The sequence below is a fragment of the Argentina anserina genome, chromosome 3, assembly GCF_933775445.1.
Source record: "Argentina anserina chromosome 3, drPotAnse1.1, whole genome shotgun sequence".
In the NCBI taxonomy this organism is placed as follows: domain Eukaryota; kingdom Viridiplantae; phylum Streptophyta; class Magnoliopsida; order Rosales; family Rosaceae; genus Argentina; species Argentina anserina.
Window position 1 is genome coordinate 12511683 of NC_065874.1, and position 25625 is coordinate 12537307.

Below are 25625 nucleotides of genomic sequence, written 5' to 3' on the forward strand. Positions count from 1 at the left end.
GAGCGATGTTGAAAGTAGTGGCGGATCTAGCCCAAGGCTTTTGGGTTGGAGCCCATACAACAATTTCCATCCCAATTTTTTTGATATATTAGTGCTAACAAAAAAAGATATATATATAAAATTGAATTTTTTAAATATGTATTTCTCCTACATGATGGTATTTTTTTCTTAAATCTCATCAAAAATCCTCAAGTATAACTCTTATAATATTTTTGCTACTTTATGTATTGAATATGAAATTGCATGTATGAGTTATTAAGTTTCAATCTAATTAATTTGAAAAACAAATTGTTGAAATATATTAATTTGTTATTGATTTTCAAAATACTCTTCTACATTCATTGACAATTATTTATATTTTTTAAGATTTATTGACGTCTACAGTTTACACTCCATGATCGAATCCTAAATATGTCATTGGCTGAAAGATTTGCTGATAGCAAAACCTGTGATGCATTGGCCTTGAAATCCATAGAAGAGCCAATGGTGCTGCTGAAGATTGTCGAGACTTCATGGGGTTTCCACCTCCTCTGCCTCCCTACAGTATTACAGAGAGCCATGATTAATTGTCATGTGGTTGCAGCTGTGGCTTTAGAGACGCTCATATCGGTACTCCACCAGTAAAACATCCTCCAACTAGATCCACAGCTGCCTTTCCAACCACATTTTTGTTCAAACCTACATTGTCCATGCAAAACTGGTCATATAATGTCGATCACCAACCAGTTTTGCAGTACCAACTATCATAAGCGTCATCAATGTTGTTAGTCAAGGTACTTGACTAATCAGACCACACTTCACCTACATGATCTATTCTTTGCAGATTAACTAGATAAGTTCTTTTTGGATAGCAACCTAGCTATGACGCCCTTAAATTCTGATCTTACCACAAGCAATTGATCCTCTCATTCCATAGATTAATTTCAAGTTGATAGTCGAAGAATGGAACTTTGAGAGCCACTCACCTAAATGAGGTATCCAAAAGACCCCTAGTTGTGGATAGAGACGATAAACCGATGGCTTTGGGACTGAAAATCTAAATTTATCAAATTAAATAAAACTTTAATCTTTTACTAGTGATATTTAATTTTATTTAACCTATCAATGCGTGATTTATCATTAGAAAATAAACAAAAAAAATGTAAAATTAAGCAAAAGAGAGATGATGCATGCATTACACAATACACAAGCTCTTACTCATCACTTTTGACTAATTTTTCTAAGATATGTATTAGAGAGCCAAGAATAGTATGTTGAACAATGCACTTGGAAGAATAGTCACTTTCGAATAGTAAAAATGGAATCCATTCCCATCATATGCCAATCATGAACTAATTTTTCCTAAGAAGGTGTCGACCTCTTGCAGATATGCACTGATTGATAATTTCTTTTGCTTGCACGTGTGGTCAATGTGGCATCCCGACTATGGCATTTTCCCTCTCTTTTCGCTTTCAAAGAAAAGGCTTCAGATTCAAAGCTCCAAAACACTTCTAATCGTGCAAGTTTTCTTAACCTGGAACTTCTCCTTTACAATAAGTGCCGTGTGTGTTCGCGGAGAAAAGCGACTTGGATTTTTGTTGTTCACCAATAAAACAAAATATCTTTTAGAAATGCCAGTAGCTCTCAATAGCTCTCACCAGGGTGCTGTAAGGTATATGAACGTCTATTGACGATAAAAGTCCGAGTAATCTTGAGCCATAAGAAACTGGTTCAAGTTTCAAGTTTCATTATGCCGAAAAAAATTGAAATTGTGTATAAAAAAGGAGATTACGTACGCAATGAAGCAAAACTAACTCGCAATTGATTTTACGATGTTTATTATCCGCCGAGTCAGCTGATATCTAAATTTTAGATTAAGATATATGGGAAAAAAAAAGTTATCAGAGTCCATCACTAAACCAACACGAAACGTCCATGAGAATTGATGTTGCCTACAAATCACTAGCGTTGGTACAACGCTTTAAACTTACCATCAACCTATAAGTTTTTTTGCGGAAATAAAATTTAAAAAATAGGGCTACAAGTTACTAATGCCAGTACTATTCAAAAATAGAGCCATATGTAAAGCTGAAAGGATGTGAGTTTGAGTTCCTTTGTGGAAACTGGAAAGAAAAAGCACTGCTGCTTCTGTGTGGACTTTCGAAAATGCTTGGGCCGAAAATGAGAAACGAAATCCCATAGTGGGCTTACACACATGGTTAGACTAACTCCATTAGCTAGGGGTGGGCATAAAAAACGGAAATCCCGATCCCGTCCCGATCAGGTCCCGAAATTCATAGGGATGGGACGGGACGGAGGCCTAAAAATGTTCGTCCCGTCCCGATCCCGTTCCGTTTCATACTAGTGGGATGGGACGTGGGACGAATAATTTATATCCCGCTTCGTCCCGTCCCGTCCCACCTTTAATGAAAACTTAAAAATTCTTATATATTTATATCAAAATGAAACTAATTTATGTTCTTAATAACTCCAAAATATATCAACTCAAATAATAATGGTAAATTATAATATTTTAAACATAATATGCATTTGGTTTGTTAAAATTTCATTATTAAATATTACTTTGTTAATGAAAAAGTAAAAATATATGTTTTTATTTAACTTCATAGTAAGGTGGGATTTGTCCCGTTCCGTCCCGATTCCGTCCCGTCCCAACCGGGATTAATCCAGAGTGGGATGCATTCTTAAAAACCTTCGTCCCGTCCCGATTCAAAAGAGTGGGACGAGACGTGGGATGAGCCCCGTCCCGTCCCGTCCCGTGCCCACCCCTACCATTAGCGAGTCAGGAAGCTCTGAGTGCAACAATTAGTGAAGAAGATCGGTAAGTAACTTTTCTTTCGATTATTTGAAGGTACATGTTTGGCCACCATGGTGTTAATGAAGATCCAAAGGAGTGTAGATCAAGTTAAGGGGGAGCATTGAAGTTCTTTCCTAGTTGGACTAGGAAATTGTCAAGGAAAGCTAATATATACCTCACGGGTGTGTTCATTGATTCTAATTATGGGTATAATTATCTATATTTGGGCATATAGAAATTGTTATAGAAAAGGGATTTATAATAAAAGGTGTATTCCATATTTATATGGAGTTTTTCCTTTTCTATCTAAGGTTGTATTAGGAAGGGATTTGGGCTTAATGCCTATTTGTGCTAGGGTTTAGAGTATATATAAGAGGTATATATGTAATGTGTTGCAGAGTGAGGTTGGAGGTAACCTTTCGACACAACAAGAGACACACAGACAAAGAGGCAACAAGAGAAAAATTCCAAGATGAGAATTTTTTACAAGAAAGAAGAGCTTTGTGCTAGGAGATCTTAGTGACTCCATTGAAGACCTTAGTGGCAATATCGACAAGCTTAGTGAAGTCGACGTACGTGTGACTACAATGTTCTTAGTGAGGTTGGAATCGACACTTGAAGCAACGATCTTTGTGAGGTTGTTTCATACTTGTTTGTGACTATCAAGTAAGAAGTATTGTTACTTTTGAGAATAGAATTATTATTGATTAAGGTGTAAGTAATATCGTTTATTCAATAGAAAAGTAAAATTTTCTACATATTCCGCTGCTATTACTCGTTCTTGTTCTATCTTCTATTTTCATTTGGTACCAGAGCAGGTCACTAGACGTACTTAGTGAGATTTGTGGGATTAAAGATGGAACGTCAAAGATTGAATCAACCGTCCATGTTCTAGAGTATGGATTTCGCTCAATAGAAGCTTCAAATGAGATTCTTCATATATGATATTGATTTTCATGCATGGAGAAGCGTTGAACGTGGATGGAAACCTCCAATGAAAGATGTTGATTCAAAAGCTACTGAGGGGACATCCACTGGTGAATTAAAAGATGAAGATGACTGGACTGACAATGAGATCAAAGTTAGTGAAGGAAATCATAAGGCTTTGAATGCTCTTTACGTTTCAATGAGCAGAGAAGAAAAGAAAAGAGTTTAGAATTGCGTTACAGCTAAACATGTTTGGGATAAACTTTGTGTTTTAAATGAAGGTAATGATATTGTAAAAGAACAAAGATTACAACAATATTATTCTGAAATTGATGATTTAAAAATGAGGGATGATGAAACTATTGATGATTTTTATAGTCGTTTTACTGATCTCTCTAGTTTGTGGGAAAGCCTTAGAAGACCTTTACATGAATCTGATATTGTAAGAAAAATATTACGGTCTCTTCTAAAGTCATACAGGATGAAAAAGACAACGATTCAAGAGCAATATAATCTCAACACTTATTCGGTGGACTTGTTGATTGGAAATCTGAAGGCTTAGGAGATGGAACTTGAAGAGGATGAAAGACCGAAAGGTAAGAATTCTAAAAATATTGCATTAAGTGTTACAAAAAATCATAAATCAAGCACTGAGGATGCTGAAAATAATGAACTGTTGATTTTAGAATTTGAGAAATTTTTGAGTCAGAGAAAGTCAAATTCAAATGAACAAAATAATTAAAATTCTAGGAGGAATTTAATGGAAATAATAGGCGTTTTGAGAAACGTAATGATAATTAATCACAAAAGAAGTATGATTATGGAAGTAGTAGTAATAGTATTAAGAAGTGTTATACTTGTGGTGGCATTGGTCACATTTCTACGAACTGTGGAAATAAAAAGTCTGATTCAGGTAATAAGGCTTACAAGATATCTTGGAATGACGGTGATGATAGTTCCACAAAAAAGGACAAAACGGTTTCTCTTGTAACTTCTTTCTCTTTAGATTATGCAGGTTCAGAAACTAAGGATCAAGAAGAATATGAAGATAACGGCTATGAGGATAATGAGATGTTTGAATATCAAGCAAGAGTTATAAAAGCTGTAGAGAAAATTTCAGAAAAGAACACTCTATTAAAGCAACAAGTGGAGAAGCTGGAAGATGAAAAATTAAAATGGAAAGAGGAGAAACTAAACCTAGTAAAGAAAAATGACAATGGTGGTCATGTGCTTGAAAGAAAATGACTTCTAGCAAAAATTCAAATGCTCCAGGATGAGGTAATAGAAAAAGATAATTTAATTGATTTATTAAACTCGAAAATTGGCAAGTTACAAATTTTGCTTGATGAAACAGATAACAAGGTTGGAAAATTCCAAAATAGTTCGAAGTCATTATCTGACATTCTGAGTTTAGGAAAGAGCTACAATGATAGAACCAGACTTGGATATACTGATAAGTTTAGCTCAAATAGAAATTCTAATTTTCCCACTAATTTTGTTCGTGAACAAACAGTTTCAAAGGCATGTGAAAAATATGTTGGAGAACAGGAAAAATCTGAAAATTTTCAGACCTCCTTCAATTCAAATGTAATCAACTCAAATGACAGATATGAGAAAGATATTAAAGATATTCGAAATAAGTTGGAAGAACATAGTCAGTTTTTGCTTGATATCTCTCACTTTGTTGGTTTATCTAAATCTTATAAAGAAACTAAACAAGAAGTGAAAGTAGCTCAGAACTATCAAGGTAAAAAAGTCTGGAGGAAAAAGGATAATCAAAATTTCATAGAAGCTTTTTACAAATCTGTGTCATATTGATATAGATTATGAATCAAATGATAAAGAAACTAAAACTGTAATGGATTCAATAAATGTTACTGTTGATAATAATGTGGATTTGTCTAGTTTATATGATGATAGCTTAACTAGTTCAAAAATTAAGAATGTGCAGTTACATGAAGAGGCAAATGAAGTGGACAAAATTCTAAAGCCCGCAACAAGATATAGAATTGGATTTAAACAGAATATTAAGGAGGCACTTCTAGATGCTAATTGGAGATGGAATTTGCAAGATCAAAAAAACACTAGTGGTGCTTGTTTATTCGTTGGTAAGAATTTAGTTGCATGACATAGTAAGAAATAAAATTGTACTTCATTTTCTACTGCAGAAGGTGAATATGTTGCCGCATGTAGTTATTATACTCAAATGCTTGATTTGGATGAAAAATATGCTTAAAAATTATGATATTCCGCAAGGAAAACTTGTGATATTCTGGATTAATACAAGTGCCATTAATATTTCGAAGAATCATGTTCATCATACTAGAATTAAACATATTGATATTCGTTATCATTTTATTCGTGAACTTGCTAACAAGAATATTCTGGCATTAGAATTTATTTCTGTAGATTATTAATGAGAAGATTTCTTTACCAAACCACTAGCTACAAATCATTTTATGACCATGCAAAATGCCATTGACATTTGCTCTCAATATTGAAAAACAAATAAAAAATTTGTTGGGAACTCATGTTACGGTAACTATACTTTATCCTGATCTTATCTTACTATGGATGAGTTATTGCATTTTAACTTTTTCTTCTTTGGTTCTTTTGGCATTGTTGCTTTGGACCACATCATTTGTTCTCTAATTTCATTCATGATTATTAGCCATTATGTCTGGTTCTCACATACACATACTTCATAGTGGTGGACAAATCTGAGTTGAGTCACCTAATCAGGAGTCGGTGTAGTTGAATACATGTTATAGATATTGACTGCATGTAAAAAAAAATTTAGTGTGCATGCAGTCATAGGCCAGGCTAGTTCTACATCTCTAGGAGTTGACTAACTACTCGACTCCTAGAGGAATGGACTGGTTTGGCCTCCCCGGAGGTTCAAATATTGTTAGGCCAAGCTAGTTCTCCTCTCTAGGGATTGACTAATTACTCGATAGATGTTGGCATGCACATGCTTGGTCCCCCCGGTGGTTGGAAAAAATATTGTCTCAGCAATATACTGAACTTATTTTATCAAAATAAGCAATATACTATTTCTGATGTTATAAAGAGATTATATGGAGAGATAGGGGGAGTGTCGTTTAAGTTGACTTGTGAATTTAATCACTCATCTTTTTCATTCCCATTATGAAGTAGACTCAATTGCACATCACATCTAACTTTTAGCTAATGACCGTGCATATTGCTAGAGAACACATGTTTGTTTTAGTTAATAAAGTGTATTGTCTTGCTCCGAAGAGTGTTCAAGTAAAGTGTCATAACTCTTATCATGGTTGTATGTTATGCTTGGACTTGTTTGTGACTGTGATATTGTGGACTCTGTCATGCCCCTACAATTAGTGTTGAGAGCTAAGTGCATATAAGATCTTAAAATGGTTTATATCCTTAGAGTGGTCTGCATGTTTGTTATTTATAGATTCAAAATTCTCTTATGCCTTGAATAGTATCTATGTTTGGTGGTTCAAACTAATGTGCTCTAGTTCTATTTTTAATTACATGCAATCTTCTTCAAAAATGAACCGTATGTGTGTGACTAGTATTGCAAATTTCTCTAAGTTCTTATTTATTAGTGGTCGTGTACTAATATATATATATGTGTGATTTTCATGCAGTGGCTATTTGTTGAAATGCTTCTAGAGTTTGGTATCCATGATAATTGATTATATGGAAGTATATAGAGTATTTTACTTCTTAGCTTTGTGGTTTTCTTGTCATGTGCTTGATTTATATGATGTGCATTCTCTTATGGAATGATATCTCTTACATGTCATAGTTATTTTGAGATCATAATATGTATGCATCTGACTTCTTGCACATGTCTGTAAGTTTGGACCAAAAGCTATTCACTGCTTGGCTGTCATTTTGAATGTCATTCGAATCATGAATTAATTCTTCATCATGCATATTGAGGCTTTCCTCTTTGATCTATGTTATACTAATGTCTTGCAAGATTATGTGAATAGTGACTTCCTCTTAGTGGTTTACGTCTCCTAACTCAAATATGTTATTCTGCTTTATTGGTTCCTAACTATGGTAGGGCATCTTCTCTTTGCCTTATGTGCCTTCAAGATCATCATGTCGTGTGAAAATATTTGGTAGGAGATAAAGTCTATATGCACGACTGTGTGTGTTTTGCATGCTCCAAGTTCGATTATCTTGATGTCATCCCAAAATGGATTTGTTTTTATGCGGCTAGTAGCAACTATCTTCCAAGGTCCTTAATTCTGAAGTGTCGTATGCATGTTCTCTATGGTTTGCATGCATCTTGTGTACTCTTTCATTATGGAAGGTGGTTGCTTGATTTTTACCTTGGTCATTGGTGTCCTAATTACATGCACAATTTCATGCAACATTCGATTTTCAGCTTTCTCGTTTTTTTATTGGTTCTCTTCACTTTAGAAGAAAACATTTATATGGACAATTATAACATCAGTTTTCTTTCTTTCTCTATTTTGTTCTCCTCATAGTGTGTTAAGTGTACAGTTCTTTATCATGAGTGGAGCAATGAGAACTCGACATGAGATGGAAGACTCTCAACGTGTTGCTGCTCAAAGACGACAAAAAAGGGATGATGTTTAGACTGCTTTCCCCTCCTTTGGCTTCATCAACTTAGGGGGAGAATCAAGTCCTTATGGCAATAGTTTTTATGTTTGAAGTTCATTAGTGTTTGTGATTGAAGTTTATTTATTGAAACATTGTTCATGGTGATCTTGTAGGTACTTGATGATGAAAGGTGCATGGAAGGCCAAAGGGGAAGATTGAAGGTACATGTTTGGCCTCCATGGTGTTGATGAACATCCAAAGGAGTGGAGATCACGTTAAGGGGGAGCATTGAAGTTCTTTCGTAGTTGGACTAGGAAATTGTCAAGGAAAGCTAGTATATACCTCACGGCAAGGGTGTGTTCATTGATTCTAATTATGGGTATAATTATCTATATTTGGGCAAATAGAAATTGTTATAGAAAAGAGATTTATAATAAAAGGTGTATTCCATATTTATATGGATTTTTTCCTTTTCTATCTAAGGTTGTATTAGAAAGGGATTTGGGCTTAATGCCTATTTGTGCTAGAGTTTAGAGTTTTTTCCGTGTGGTATATATGTAGTGTGTTGCAGAGTGAGGTTGGAGGTAACCTTTCGACACAACAAGAGACACACGGACAGAGAGGCAACAAGAGAAAAATTCCAAGTGAAGAATTTTTTACAAGAAAGAAGAGCTTTGTGCTAGGAGATCTTAGTGACTCCATTGAAGACCTTAGTGGCAACATCGACAAGCTTAGTAAAGTCGACGTACGTGTGACTACAACGTTCTTAGTGAGGTTGGAATCGACACTTGAAGCAACGATCTTTGTGAGGTTGTTTCATACTTGATTGTGAATATCAAATAAGAAGTATTTTTACTTTTGAGAATAATATTATTATTGATTAAGGTGTAATCATTGTAATATCGTTTAATCAATAAAACAGTAAAATTCTTCTACATATTCCGCTACTATTACTCGTTCTTGTTCTATCTTGTATTTTCATTCTTAGCTTGATAGTGGTGTATTGGACTCCGGTTCTTTACTAAGATGATGGTATGGTGGTCTCTTGGGTCTTGATCCCTCATTATTTCATAGTCATTAATCGCATCCTTCATCATTTCATATATCTACATATATCTGAGCTTTTTTATAGCACATGAGTTGAAATTGTGCACTTGAATTTTCCTTAAATGGACATTGTGTGCCATATTCGACATGGACAAATTGTCAAATTTTACTAGAGGACTAGAGGTGTAACAAGGACACTTGTGTAGTTTAATAAATTTTGTATGTATTGCCCAAGAACTGAAAGCGTGAAATAAAAAAGTATAAAAACTGATCGATAGGGGTCGTGGAGTATGTAATGCTCACATGCATTCAATCATCTATTCACTAGACGAAGCTGCATGGAGTGATAAATGTTCTGGACAATCCCTCTCCCACCATTATCCATAGATTGGAAAATCTCTCCAATGCATGCTATAGAAAGTTCTGCATCAATTTACTGCTCCTCTTTCATGGGAAAAAAATGTAATTGGATTCTTCGAAAAACAAACCGTGCTGCAGATCGGATGTACTGACGAAGCGCGCTTGATATCAGTCGTCCTTGTTTCCTAGTTGTTGTCTTTCCTTGTTGTTAGTTTGTATTTGCATTCCCAGTTTGTATCTTTCGCTTTCCCTAGTGGCATTAATGAATTCCAGTTTCCAGACCAACATAAATAACCTAGCAGCTGCATGGAATACTGTTTAATGAGGATTAATACCGGAGTTTCTGTAAGCCACAGGAAATTGAAAAGTATCATATTCATATTTTGAGAGATCGATCGAGAGGGAGTTGTCATGCACATCGATCGTTTGTCGCCGACTAAAATTTATGTAAAGTCAGCTTGAAAGGTCGATTTCTGGAGTTGAACATGTTGATCCTTTTCGTGCATCAGCACCATCTATCTTGGACTGAAAAAATTGGTATACAAAATTTATTCTGGTTTGAAAATTTTCCAAACTGATTGGTGCTTCTGAACAATAATTTTCCACATTTGTATTCAAAACAACAGTTGGCGAAAGCAACCTCGACCACTGTCATTACTCTTTATAAGACTAAACAAGATCTATCCACTTCCACCAACTGGATTCGCTATCCTAAGCTATAGTTCTGACTCCTGAGACAGATCGATCACCACCAGCCATAAAAACATATATGTGGTTAAGTAAACTCGATGATCTGTATATACATAATTACTTTGAACTTAAATTATACTCTGGCATTTGAATTGAAAAATATTGGGTAATCAAGCTCAGAAAGATGAGGAAGCAAAATAAAAAAGACAGAAATGTCAAACCAAAATCCAGCACAGAAAATGAAACAGCCTTTACCAAATAATGTGATGATACCCAAGCTTAGATGGGAAAGGAAAGGATTGTAAGCTACGCTAAGGAAACTAAAACATTGATATATTCATAGATAGCTGCGCAAGGCAGAAGTTCTTACTACATATAATAATTATAAGAGTTTTTTTCACCAACAATCCCTCAATTCTGGTGTACCTATCAATGTGATACCTCAACTCTTAATCGTACCAATGTGATACCCAGACTCTAGTATTGCTATCATTGAAGTACTTCCGTCAGTTTTTTTCAACTTCTCTGTCATCTTGGTGACATGGCAAGTACGTGAGGCCCACAAAGAGGGTTAAAAGACAAAATTAACCCCATCTGAGAAGAACAATGTTTTTCCCGCCATTTACCTTGAGAAAGACACCCAACAATTCCAATTTTGGCGCCAATTTTCCCTCCCTACTCCTTAAGTTGTGTCTCTTATCTAAACTAAAGAACTACCGCCAACGAGTCGACCACAATCTGATAAAACCTAGATCAATCTCATTTTCTATTTTTACCCTAGCACTTGTTAAACTAACAGAATAAATATAGAAATTTATATGGAACATCTCATTTCCACAATCTCATAAGAATATAGAAACACATAACTTAACGAAATTCAAATACATGTTTAAGTACCATTAGTTCTTACAAGCAAAAATTATGGCAGATCAACATAAAAGGTGGCAACTAATGGTACTTAAACATGTATTTGAATTTCGTTAAGTCATGTGTTTCTATATTCTTATGAGATTGTGGAAATGAGATGTTCCATATAAATTTCTATATTTATTCTGTTAGTTTAACAAGTGGTAGGGTAAAAATAGAAAATGAGATTGATCTAGGTTTTATCAGATTGTGGTCGACTCATTGGCGGTAGTTCTTTAGTTTAGATAAGAGACACAAATTAAGGAGTATGGAGGGAAAATTGGTGCCAAAATTGGAATTATTGGGTGTCTTTCTCAAGGTAAAGGGCGGGAAAAACATTGTTCTTCTCAGATGAGGTTAATTTTGTCTTTTAACCCTCTTTGTGGGCCTCACGTACTTGCTACGTCACCAAGATGACAGAGAAGTTGAAAACAAACTGACGGAAGTACTTCAATGATAGCAATACTAGAGTCTGGGTATCACATTGGTACGATTAAGAGTTGAGGTATCACATTGGTAGGTACACCAGAATTGAGGGACTGTTGGTGAAAAAAACTCTAATAATAATTGACTGCTAGGATCTGACCACGTGTCCACATCTCGGACGTATGGCACAACTAGAAATCCTAGAGAATCTTACATTGAAAGTCATCCGGCCTTCTACACATAATTGAACGCTGCGTTTATAGTAAATGACCGTTACAAATAACCACGTCAAGCGAAGTGCAAATTACAAAAACAGAAAATTAGAAGAGCAAAACAAAGGTCATTTCTAATAGTACTGCAAGGATGCACAGTGCAGATTTGGACAGTGTAATAGACTATGAAGCACGGACACGCGGACAAGGGTCCGTATTGCGTGTCCGACACGGACTTGGACACGCTTGGACACGCTCGGACACGCGAACTCAATTTGGACACGGCCCGGACACGCACCAACTCATAATAAAAGTGAAAGTGCTTATGGTGAGAATCGAACCTTGGTCATCCAAGGCACCCAACAACTCCTCAACCATTCCAACAGATTCAGTTTTTATTATATTTATGCACACTTTAATATATATAAGGAGAGAAACTCATGATAAAAATAAAAATGCTTGTGGTGGGATTCGAACCTTGGTCATCCAAATGATCCAACAAATCCTCAACCATTCCAACAGATTCAGTTTTTGTTATATTTATGCACACTTTAATATATATATACACATCTAAATACTTTCAAATTTTTAAATTATTTTTTTAATAAATATATATATATTAAAATAATTTTAATTGACGTGTCCACCACGTGTCCGTGTCCAAAAAAAAAATTCTATATGCCGTGTCTACGTATCGAATCGTGTCCAATACAGACACTCGTGTCCGTGTCCGTGCTACATAGGTAATAGACCAAGCCATCTACCCGGACAAGCCTTCAATGTGTATATATGTCAAGGACTGAAAAATCGAAAATATCGGCGATATTTTTGTTTTTTTAAATGGGATATATAATTATATATCAATTTGATTTCGAATGAAATAATTAAAATTTTCCGAAATATTGTGATATTTTTGATATATCACGATATTATGGGAAATTTGACCGTTGACCTTTACAGGGAGGACGCCGCGTGGCACCGTCACCCCACCTTATCAAACTTGTGAGTGCGGGGATTCGAACCTGCTCTACAATTTGAAGGAGCCTTCGCCATCTCAGCTAAGCATACATATTAATACATATCTGATCTTTCTAGTATATATAGAACTCCTACCAAACTAATTTTAAAAATATAGTGTTCATAAATTGCCAAAAAAAAATAGTGTTCATGCATTATTCATTGCACAAATACTATCCATTTCTTTAATCCTTTATAGTTCTTACTTCTTAGGTTCTTTCATATATTGTAATAATATTTGTGATGCAAATTACTACAACGTTATCGATTAATAGTTAACTCACTATAAACATATAATTATACAAGATATACTTATAAAATATATTAGTTCAAACTTTTCATATTTTAAATTAAATTTTCATTAATTTTCTCAATTATTTTCTAAAATTAATATTTTCATAGAAATTCTATTTTTTGGACTCTGATATTTCCCCATTGAAATTTTTGTCCTTGATATATATACGCACTGATATATCAATATTACACGGAAATGATGAGTTTAGCTGTCACAAGAGAATAGAAAGCCTAGAGCTGTCTCAGGAGTAGTGAGATCAATCAAGACAAATCAAAAACATGAATTGCAAAAGAGGCAAACTTAATAATTAACCTGTCAGGGCGTCAGGCTGCCTCTAACACATGCTGTGATATGTCATAACGAGATTTTATCAGCTTAATGTGCTGATCATTTGGTACACAAGAAATTATGTGTAATGACCCCAAAATTTCGAACATAAAATCTCAAATTTTAAAGTCATGAAAACACTAAAACAATCTCAATGAGTCGAAATCATTTTAAATGTCATAGCGTATCATTACTGAGTTCACAATACAATTCAGACAAACCAATTATTACAAACTAAATTTATAATTCAACGTTACATCAAATGAAAGTGTAATAATCCTCACAAATTCTCACAAAAATCCACAAATAAATCCTCACCACAAGCTGGAAATAAATGACTTCAAGTCCTCTGAGCGGTCCGTCACTTTCCGCTAATCCACACATGCGGAGTTATCACCTACACCATCGTATTGGTGCACCGGGATTGTACACACAAACCCGGTAAGCTTTACAGCTCGTATGAGTAAAACATAAATAAAACTCGTATATCACCATATACAAAAATCCACAAAAATATCAATTATAAATGCACTCATGAGTTAATGGACGGCACATCTGGTTGTCCATAAATAATAAAATGAAAGTGCTCATGAGAAATTGGGCAACCCCTCTGATTACCCAAATGCATTTATAACACGGGTACTCATGAGCATCGGTACACCTCTGTTACCCCTCATGTAGTACACCGCCGACATTGGGCAACCACCTGCCACCGAACGTCCAAAAATATGAGTACTCATGAGCCGATAACCCATCTGTTACCTCACATGCAGTATTCCGGCAGACAGACTAGAGCTCTAACTATATCGTAACTTTCGCCCGGCCAAAGGCTAGGTTCCGACATGCCAAACACGTCCGAAGACTGGTCCGAAGACATAAACACGTCTGAAGAGAAAAAAACTCGTCCGAAGACAAAACGTTTTAACAAACTCCATGTTAAAACCACATACAATAATCATCGCCTCATATTGTACAATTAAATTGACATGCTCAATATATAATCTCATCATCAAAATGACATATATTCACAACGAAATCATGACAGTAAATTATATAGCAAACTATATATATGTATTTATTTACCATTAATACGAATATATATATTCCGCTATATTAAATACATGTCATATTTCACTCTTTAAACTTTTGCATAATCTTGAATCTCCGCAAGGGAAGATTCATAATTAAGTGAGATTTTACTCACCTTATAATCTCGTGCGTAATTCCACAATTTCCGAAAGTAAATCATTTCCTTAATTTATTGATCACCTTGAAAACATAAGAAAAAAATTTAGAATCGTTATGTAAACCTTTAAATGCCGAAACAGTAATAATATGTTATTGTTCAGCAATTTTCTGGTTTTACGAATTTACTGTTCATGGAGTTACTATTCATGTATTTACTATTCATGTATTTTCTGCACAAATACATATTAATTACGTATTTCTGTATGAATACATATTAATTACGTATTTATGTACAAAATACATATTAATTACGTATTTCTGTACGTATGAATACTATTCAAAAGTAAATACTGTTTCAGTAAAAGATAATTACTGATTAACCCTTCTGAAATTACTTTTACATTTACTGAATGTAATTTACATTTACTATATGTAAAATAAATTTACATTTACCGTACGTAAATCACTTTTACATTTACCACACGTAAAAATAAATTTACAAATTTATTGTTTCGGAACACTGTTCACGCGCCGCCACACGTGGCGGCGCGTGGGGTGCATGCGCCACCTCCGGCAGGCCGCGCGTGACGCTCACGCGCCACTCACTGTGGCAACGCGTGGGGCATACGCGCCTAGCACGCCACCGCCGCCCCAAAACCCTTCTCTTTTCCTCCCCACTCCTCCCCACGGCCTCGCGCCGCCCCTAAACCACTCCACACCCCCACACGCGCTGCCTAAGGCGGCGGTAATCCCTCCTCCTTACCTCCTCCTCTGATCTCCTCTAAACCTCCATCAATCCCTCCAAAAACAACCCAAATTCACACAACAAGCATCACAACATCCAATTAGGTAGAAATCTCACCTATTCCCGGCCCTAGGAGCGCAGGAGCTCGTCGGAGAGCTCAGACCGATTGGGCTCGGTTCTTACGGGTTGCGTCGAGGCTTCACGGCGACGCTGGAGACGTGGCTTGCTAGGAGGAGGACCGCGTCGAGCTTGCGAGGTCACTGGTGTCGGCGGTGAGGAACACGTCCCTCGGAGGAGGGAGATCGGCGCCAGAGGGAGAGAGAGCTCGGGGAGGGAGAGAGAGAGAGAATAGAGAGAGAGAGAGAGAAAAAAAAAATGGGAGAAGGAGGCGCGGGTGTAGGTTTCCAAAAATGGAAACCCTAACTCCAATAATTAACTATTTATACTCGTTTCCAAAATCGAAAACTAACTTCCGACGTTAATAACTTTCACGTACGACTTCCGATTCGAACGCGTGATGCGTCCACGAACTCGTATCCACGTGCTCTACAATTTTTGTAAAGGAAGTTTTCGCAACCGAGCGACGGAATAAAATTCGATATATACGTTGCGGAAACGTAACGTTTTTCTAATTAAACGTTCCGAGAATGTTTCCGTTTCCGTTTCGAAATGCCGCGAACCACCAATTGTCGTCTTGAATTAATTTCACAAATTGAAAATACTCGATAATTAGTTCCGAAAAATTCTGGTTATTACATTATGGAGCCAAAAAACAATCCATAACATATTTAAACCAAGTAAAACCATGTTATAGCTAGCTAACTCACAACAGAGTATACATATAAAAGACCGGTTAAGATCGAGGATACTTAAATTTGTTAAGAACTTAAGATGGCTGTGATCACAATATCCCAACTAGAAGGGCTGGGGTAGCTATCTGTACGTAAACATATTAATTCCAGACATGAAGCATCAAAGTATTAAGTTTATGTCCTTATATTATACCGAAACAGACCGCCTAGCAGGGTTTAACAGTAAGCTACAATACTGTCTCAATTATTACGTACATATATCTACTCCACAATTAACTCCAAATCTGCAGAACTTCTCTAGCTACTCTAGCTTAATTGTACGTCAGGGCCGGACTTAATGTAATCAATACAAAGAGAGAATCGATCGACCTGAATTTAATCAATTTATTGTCACCTTATTTCTCTATCGATGCATAAATGTTTGATTCCCAGCATGGATGTATATGGTGTGTAAATGGATAATGTTCATGATAAGTCTAACATACTTAATCACAAATTTCTTTGATGCATGATTTTAGTGCAAATTAATACAATTCCACTATCTAGCTAGTTTGCTTCCTCATATGACTACGTGCGAGTGTGACGAGCAATTGACAAAGATAAGGTGCACGTTACAAACCCAAAATTAACCGATCCACCACATGATTAAATTGCTACGTACCGATGGATCTATTTATACAGTGAAACCTAGCTTGCTTTTAGAAGGAGTTTTCGACAGGTTGCTCGATGAGAAGTTGGCAATAACAAGTCATTTAATTTAGACCAGATAAAAGATAAAGAGTGATGCATGCAATGCGCAAAAGATCAAATATCTTGATATCTTGATATATATAAAGAAAAGAGCTAGCTGGCTTTCTCAGTATAGTTGATATATGCATGCTTTAGTATATGACCAATGCAAACCCTCAGAGTGAGCTATTAGCTAGCCACGCCTAGCTCATCTTATTTTAGTGATTAAGATGGACTACAAATTCAAGCTGTCAAATGAGATTAATATCGAAATTATACCCTTTTGTTTTTGCACATTGTTTGGAGCTTGTACCCATGCCGTTTGCAAAATATAGGGTGTTCTGCCCAACTTATAAGATGGCGTGTGACATGAAGAAAAATGAAGCTAACAGACAGATCAATCTGTTTCCCTTTCACATGTGAGAGGGTCATGCAAATATGACTTTGCCGAAGTCTGTTAGAGGGGGAAAAGGAGGAAAATTAAGTGTTGAATGTAAATTAATGATCGTACTTATATTGAAATTAAACAATATGCCACAGTATTATTCCTTCCAAAAAAAAAATATATATATATATTTTTTTTTTTTTTTGTGTGTGGATTTTTGGCTGGTCTAATAGACCCACTACAAAAATCTTACATAATGATGACCCCGTTCATGTGTGTAGCCTGATCGTGGAAGCTCTTGCTACGCTTATAAACTGAGTTTGAGGTAAGGTTTCCTTGCACATGCATGAGGTGGTAGATATGATTGGTAGACATACACTATAAATGGTTCCGGGTCGAATGAGTTGAGTCTCATTTGTCCTCACACCTACATTGGATAATAAAGTAATATGAATGTCACATTTAAATCCAAATGACAATAGAAACCACCAAATTAAAAGCTGATAAATTATTTTTGCAAGGTCTTTACTCTTCAGTCTCCAATACCATTTTTATTTTTATTTTCGTTGAATTAAAACAGCAACTAATATATTACAATTAGTTGGTTGTGAGTTGAACTCACGGCCACTAACATATAAGAAGAGAATTATGTACTAAATCAATCTCTCCAATACAGTTGACATTCTCACATCACATACACATATATATATATATGCATAAATATTTTTTGATAGATTCTAGAAATTGCAGTTAGGTCGAGAAGTAAAGCCCTCGAACCTTGTTTGCAGGTTTCGTGTTTGATACCAAGTCCCAACCTTGTTTACAGATCTGTTTAATATTGTCATCGATCGATGATACAGGGAGGAATGTTTCTGAATGGCTCCGGAGTCCGGCTTGCTATTCATTTTATGTGGCTCATGCCCATGAACTGGTGTAATAATTATCTATATATATTCTTTGATTCTGATACTATATATAGTTCAGCAGTCGGATGCATCTACATCCCTATTTGGGGTGTGAGTGAGTATTAGAACTCTCTGCAACATCCCGCACTACTCAAGAAGTGGATTCTGTTTTTTCTTTATCTCGTTTCAACCCTGGCAACGACCCAATGAAAGGTTAAATGACTCGATATTTTTGGGGGAATCTTTGACATCTAATGACAGAAAGGAAAGGGACTACCCTAATTAATCTTCCAGTGGAGGGCAGTAAATTATCCTATTATCCAAATGACAAGGATGAAAGGGGCATCGTAATCTATATTCCTCCGTCAAGGTCCCACTTAGATCTAGAGTTCCAGTTATTTCACATCAATGGCGAATCAAGTTGTTGTGTGATTATGAGTATTTATCAAAGCTAGGGTTATTCGATCTGTTGTGTAGTATGTGAAACTTTCCGACGTGGCTGCTACACTCTATTCCAGTATGTGCATGTTCTAAGTGAGTGGAGGAGGTGTAAGTAAGAATTCGGGTCGATGCTTTTTTATTAAGATTAAGATTGATAATGATAATTAATAGAAAATGGATAGCAAGAAGTGACTGGCTATTGATTTTGTTGTTGATGGAACCAGCACTGGGGACACACCCAACATTGTCATCCATCACCATATGGACCATTTCTTGGTTGGTAGTCAAAGACTCGATCGATCGCGATTAAAAGAGGGCACAATCAATTAAGCCCTAGCTAGCTTTGGCTCAACCAATGAAGAAGCCAGTATATTCTCTACAGCTCTCGCTCATTGGTTACACGGAACAAATGCATGGCAGATAATTCAGATATCTAATGCATATCAGAACACAGAAGAGGTTAACTTGCAACAATCCATTGGACTCAAGCTAGGGAACTCCGATCCAGAGAGGTACAGGAAAAGACTTGAACTTCAAAGGGGGACGTGCAAGAGTTGAGCTTCATATAGCTAGGCAACATGATCAGGACGTAGGCAAACTTGGGGATGTAGCTCTAACTGTGAAGAACGTACTCTCGCACGTTCAATTAATAACCCATTTTTCTACTGCTTTGAATTATATAGCAGTGACATCTCTTTCAATGCTTGAACATTGGCATCGAAAGCGATCACCAGTCTTCAAATAATTAAGTTTTTCGCGTTGTGTTGCGGCGTATGGTGAGTCTCATCAATTCTCCGTACTACCACTTCGGGTTGTTGTTAATGAAGTAAGATTAATTAAGCTGTTAATCAGCTAGAATTCTATTTCAATGCAATGTATTAGTTGTCAGTTAGTAGAATCCAGCTATCAGCTGTGTAGTTGCTGAGTTGGCCTTTTTTGTTATAGCTTGTCATGTAGCTATAAATAGTGGATTGTTCTGTATGAACCTTATGTTGATATCGTCATTTTAATCAAGAGAAAAATTGCTCCGGGTTCTGTTTCTTCTCTCTAGTTTCATCTTCTTCATTTTGCTAGATTTGTATATCTAGAGTTTGTATGATCATGATAGCTATGTTATCATTGCATCAGAGCTTCGGCTCTTGATCCTGATACTGGTACAGTGTTGGTTACTGGTATATCTCTCTTTGTGCTTCCGCGATCTCTGATTTGATGTACGAAACCCTAGATTTGGTGATTTCTTGATACTGTGCTTAATCGAAGGCTAGGTTTCTCATGCTAATGATTTCTTGAATATTAGAGTTCATATTTGAGTTGATTCTATATGATTCATGTTGGAATCGATGTGATCTAGCTACTCATGGCTTTGTGTTTGTTCTTTTATATGAAGTTTCGTACTCGCTTTTACTAAGTAGCTTAGATTTGAAGATTTAAGTGCTAAGTACTCTTGAAGATAGGTTTTGATGAAAGTTTCATAAGTGTTTTGAGGCATGATGAAGGTGATTAGTGACGGTAAAAGTTAGCTATAAAAGTTATTGTGGTTGTCGAAAGTGGAGTAGACTGTAATAGTCTCAGCAGATTATGGAAGTGGAATTCACTGTAAAAGTCTTACTAGATTGTGGAGAGTGAAATTGACTGTAAATGTTTAGTAGAGTGTGGATTGTGGAGTTGTTTGTACAAGTTTCTATAAGTAAGCGTGGTTATCTGATAGTAGAGGTGGGCATAAAAAACGAAATCCCGATCCCGTCCCGAAATTGACTGTAAAATGAAACTAATTTATATTCTTAATAACTCTAAAATTATATCAACTCAAATAGTAATGCTAAATTATAATATTTTGAACATAATATGCATTTTTTTTGTTAAAATTCCATTATTAAATGTTACTTTGTTAATGAAAAAGTAAAAATATAAGTTTTTATTTAACTTCATAGGAATGTGGGATTTGTCCCGTCTCGTCCCGATCTCATCCCGTCTCAATCGGGATTAATCCCGAGTGGGATGCATTCTTAAAAACTCTTGTCCCGTCCCAATTCAAAAGAGTGGGATGAGACGTGAGATGAGCCCTGTCCCGTCTCGTGCCCACCCCTATCTGATAGATTTTAGTTGGAAAATCTATATTTTCAAGAGTAACTGTTGAAGTGACTATTGCTATTGATTGTCTATTGCTGCTTTAGTCACTGAAGTCATGACTACTCAAAACTGATATCAATGCTCTTTTGAGCATGATCATTATTAAGTTGAATGAGAGTAACTTTGTGAAGTGGAGTTTTCAAGTTAACTCAGTTTTGGGCAGTGACTTGTTTGCTACCTCGATGGTTCTAAGCCTTGTCCTGAAGGTTTGTTATCTTAGAAGATGAAAGTTTTGTGATAGGGCTCTTGTTAGTTTGCTTATGGCCACTCTTGATAAAGATGTAATGGATGTGATAGTAGGTTTGAAATCTTCTCATGAAGCTTGGAATGCATTACTAGAAAGGTTTTGACTGTGGACAAAAGAGGTCACATTGTTATCAACTGTCCAAGTAGGAATGGTAGCGCTTCTTCGGTTGATATCATTGTTTGTCAAATCTGTGGAGTAAAGAGTCATGCTGCTCTTGACTGTGGACAGAGAACCAACTATGCATATCAAGGTTGCAAACCTCCTGCAACTCTAATTGCAATGACTATTTATGGTGGAATGCCTTTTTGCTTAAGCAATGAAGTGTGGATTGGTGATACTGGGGCTACTCACAACATGACTGATGACATCAGAAACCTTACCATTGCTTAACCATTTGAGTCTAACAACTCAATTACTATTGACAATGGAGAAGGTTTGAATGTTAAACATATTGGTGCAACTAAAATTACTCCTAGTTCTCATACTTTTCATTTGAACAATGTTCTTCATGTCCCTAGTCTTGCAGTCAACTTGCCATCTTTTAACAAATTGTGCAAAGATAATCATTGCTATATTGTTATGGATGATGTTGACATATGTGTACAGGAAAAGTCGACAAGAACCACATTATTCAAGAGAAAGAGTAATGAAGATGGTTTGTTTTTGTTTAATAGTTCTAAAGTTACTTATAGTGGTGATAAAACTTTTGTTGGAACTGTAATAAAGTCTTCTATGTGGCATCAAAGACTTGGACATCCTACAACAGAGATTGGATCTATGATGCTCAAGCTTGCTTTTATCAAATATCAAGTAGATAATAGGACTTAACTTCCATTTTTTGAATCAAGGTCTAGATCAGTTCTTCATTTTTAGAAAATTCATTTTGATGTTTGGGGTCCTGCACCATCATTGTTTATTGAAGGTTACAAGTGTTATGTGACCTTCATAGATGATTGTACTAGGTTTGTATGGATATTTCCTCCTATAAATAGATCTGATATTTTCTCAACCTTTGTGAAATTCTATCAGTTTATTTATAATCAGTTTCATCTTGGTATTCATATACTTTAGATAGATGGTGGAGGAGAGTATAATTGCAAAGTTTTTGCTAATTTTTTTTAGTAAGAGTATTCTTCACTATGTTACATGTCCCTTCACTCCTCAGTAAAATAGTATTGTTGAGAGAAAGAATAGACATTGTGGAAATATGTATCACTTTATTAAGTGCAACTAAGCTTCCTAAACCTTTTTTGTTTCATGCAGTTGCACATAGTGCATATTTGATTAAGAGGATGCCTTGTTCTCTTTTGGATATGCAATCCCCATATTTCAGAATGTTTGGTAGAGAACACGATATTAAAGATCTCAAGATTTTTGGGTCTGCTTGCTATCCATATCTCAGGCCATATTCTAAAGACAAGTTGGATACAAGAACTTTAAAATGTGTGTTTTTGGATTATGCCCTTGGTTATAAAGGTTCTTTATGTTACAATATTGAAAAAAAACAACTTGTTGATATGCAGACATGTGATCTTTGGTGAAACTGTTTTTCCTTATCATTTGTTATCTTCAACTCATTCTCAACCAGTGTCACCTTAGCCTTCTCAGTCTTCATTCTTCTAGCATGGATTGACTAATGGTATAACTCAATCATCCTCGTATGACTGATAGGGGAGGAAATGGAGATGAAGGTGCTGAAAATGGAAATGTTGTTGAAACTGGAAACATTGCTAGAGAGGTAAGTGGAACTAGAACTGGAGGAAATAGTAATGCTATAGATACTGCAGACTATTGAAAGTGTTGAAAATGGAAATATTGCTAGAGAGGCAAGTGGAGCTAGAACTAGAGGAAATAGTAATGCTGCAGATACGGTAAAACATGCTGAAATTGTTGACATTGTAGAAAATGCTGAAATTGCTATAAAATGCTGGAATATTGGAACTGTAGAAAATGATGAGAATATTGAGAATGCAGTAAATTTTGAATATAATGCAGATATTTTTGAAAATGATGGAATTTTTGGGGTTGTTAATTTTGGAAATGATGCATGTGCAAATTTTCATGAAATTGGTGATGAAGCTCTTCCTCAAAAGTTATAGTTTGCTGTGGATGAGAACCAGGCTTACAACAATCATTCTATGCTTACAAGAGCAAAGAATGAGATTGTAAAAAGAAAAAGTCATTCTCTGATTTTTGTGCTTACTATTTGCATTGCACATCATAACATTTTATCTGAACTACCCTATTTTAGTGGATTCACTGCAGCCTTAGATGTAACTGATCATGTTGAACCAAAAGTTTTAAAGCTGCAGTTGGGGTTCCTGAATGAGATGCTGCTATGAAAGAAGAAATAGAAGATTTACAAAAGCAAGGAACTTGGGAATTAGTATATTTGCCTAAAGGGAAGAATACTGTGGGAAGTAAGTGGGTTTACAAAGTAAACAAATATCTAGATGGTTATGTGTCTAGATACAAAGCAAGGCTTGTTTCTCAAGGCTATAGCCAAGAAAAAGGTTTGGACTATGATGAAACTTTTAGTCTTGTTGTAAGACATAGCACCGTCAGGTTAGTTCTTGCTCTTGCTGCAATGCATTAGTGGGATCTTAGACAACTTGATGTAAAAAAATGCTTTTCTACATGGTGATCTGAAGAAAGAAGTTTATATGCATCAACCTCAAAGGTTTGTTGATTCAGAACATGCAAATTGTGTGTCTTCTAAAAAAGTCTCTTTATGGTTTGAAACTGGCTTGAAATGAGACGTTTACTACGTTTTTGCTAGGGGTGGCAATGGTATAGAAAACTATTCCAACCAATTTGTATACCAACCGTACCAAATATATTGGTATACCAAATACTTGGTACATGGTATATGGTACAGTATACCGTACCAATATTAAAAATACGGTAGGTATGTGGTATAGATTTTCCATATATCATGGTATATCGTACCTACCAACTTATATTATATTAAATTATTTAATTAAAAAAATATATATATCTTTAAATTTCAATTGTAGATTTATTGAAAAATAAATCCAAACCATATATATCTACTAACCTTAATCTAATCTCTCTGAGTTTCTTTCTCAAGTACACTATTTTTCTCGTCTTCAATTTCTTTATTTAATTATGAATGAATCGATTCAATCGAATTCCCAAGTACAAATGCTTAGACCTATCAGTAACACCATCACTGCTTATAACATGTCAACATATATCGCATTTAAACCTATCATTTATTTTTTCAATTGTTTTGAGAATTCATAAGTACTTTAACAGTTTGACTATTTGGACTTTGACTTTCTATTTATGACTTTGTATTTGGTAATTTGGTTGAAGTTATATAAGACTTTGGAATTATATTAGTATTTCACTTATTTATTATTATTTATTTGGGTTGGGCCTTAAATATGTTGGTACAAGCCCATTACCAACCGTACCAACCGAGTACCAACCGTACCACTTAATTGGTATACCAACGTTATTAGTTGGTATAAATTGTAGATTTTTCATACCAAATATATATTGGTTGGTATATGGTATTGGAAAATTAAGACTGGTATACCAACCAATCCAGCTCTAGTTTTTGCTTGCATTAGGATTCAATTATACATATTCTGATCCTAACTTGTTTATTAAGCATTATGATCATGGAGTCATAATTTTACTATTTTATGATGATGACATAGTTATGACTGGTTCACACAAAGAATGGATCAATGAAGTAATTTAGGAGTTGAGTTTAGTATTTGTTATGAAAGATTTTTGGTGTTTGTCTTATTTTCTGGAGATAAATATACAATATCTAAAGACTAGTCTATTTCTCTCTGAAGAAAAGTATGCAAAAGATTTGATTTATAAAGTAGGAATGAGTTCTTGTACCGGCTACAACACACATTGTTTGCCTCATATTCAACTTTGAAGTCAGAAGGTACACCATTGTCTAATCCCTCCATTTTCAAAAGCATTGTTGGATCTCTGCAATACTTGACTTTTACTAGACCCGATATTGCCTATGTTGTAAATATTGTTTGCCAATTTATGTCTACACCTACTGATGTTCACTATGCTGCTGTCAAGAGAATTTTGAGATATCTTCAGAAAACTTTATCTAGAGGTCTATTTTACAAGCATGGTTGAGAAAGTGCTTTTGTTACTACTTACAATGATGTTGATTAGTCTAGTGATGTTAATGAAAGAAGGTCTACAACTGGTTTTGTTCTATATGTTAGAAATTACCCTGTCTCTTGGTAATCAAAGAAACAAAGGATTCGTGTCAAGAAGCTCAATTGAAGCTGAATATAGAGCATTGGCTAATACAGCTGCAGAATTCTCGTGTTTCAGGCAAGTTTTATGTGATCTAAAGGTTAGAAGTCATGCCCTTCCTTTACTAAGTGTGACAACTTGTTTGCAATAGCTTTGAGCTCTAATCATATGTTTCACTCAAGGATAAAACATCATGATATCGACTTCCAC

General features: G+C 35.4%; 1 protein-coding gene across 1 annotated transcript in view; it reads right to left on the reverse strand.

Moving 5' to 3' along the window:
* Positions 1-6092: 6092 nt before the first annotated feature.
* Positions 6093-25625, reverse strand: part of LOC126786402 (uncharacterized) — a 403094-nt gene continuing 383561 nt past the window's right edge. The window contains exon 4 of the transcript XR_007671190.1: positions 6093-6104. The gene's annotated coding sequence lies outside the window, so the exon portion shown is untranslated. The remainder of the gene's footprint in view (positions 6105-25625) is intronic.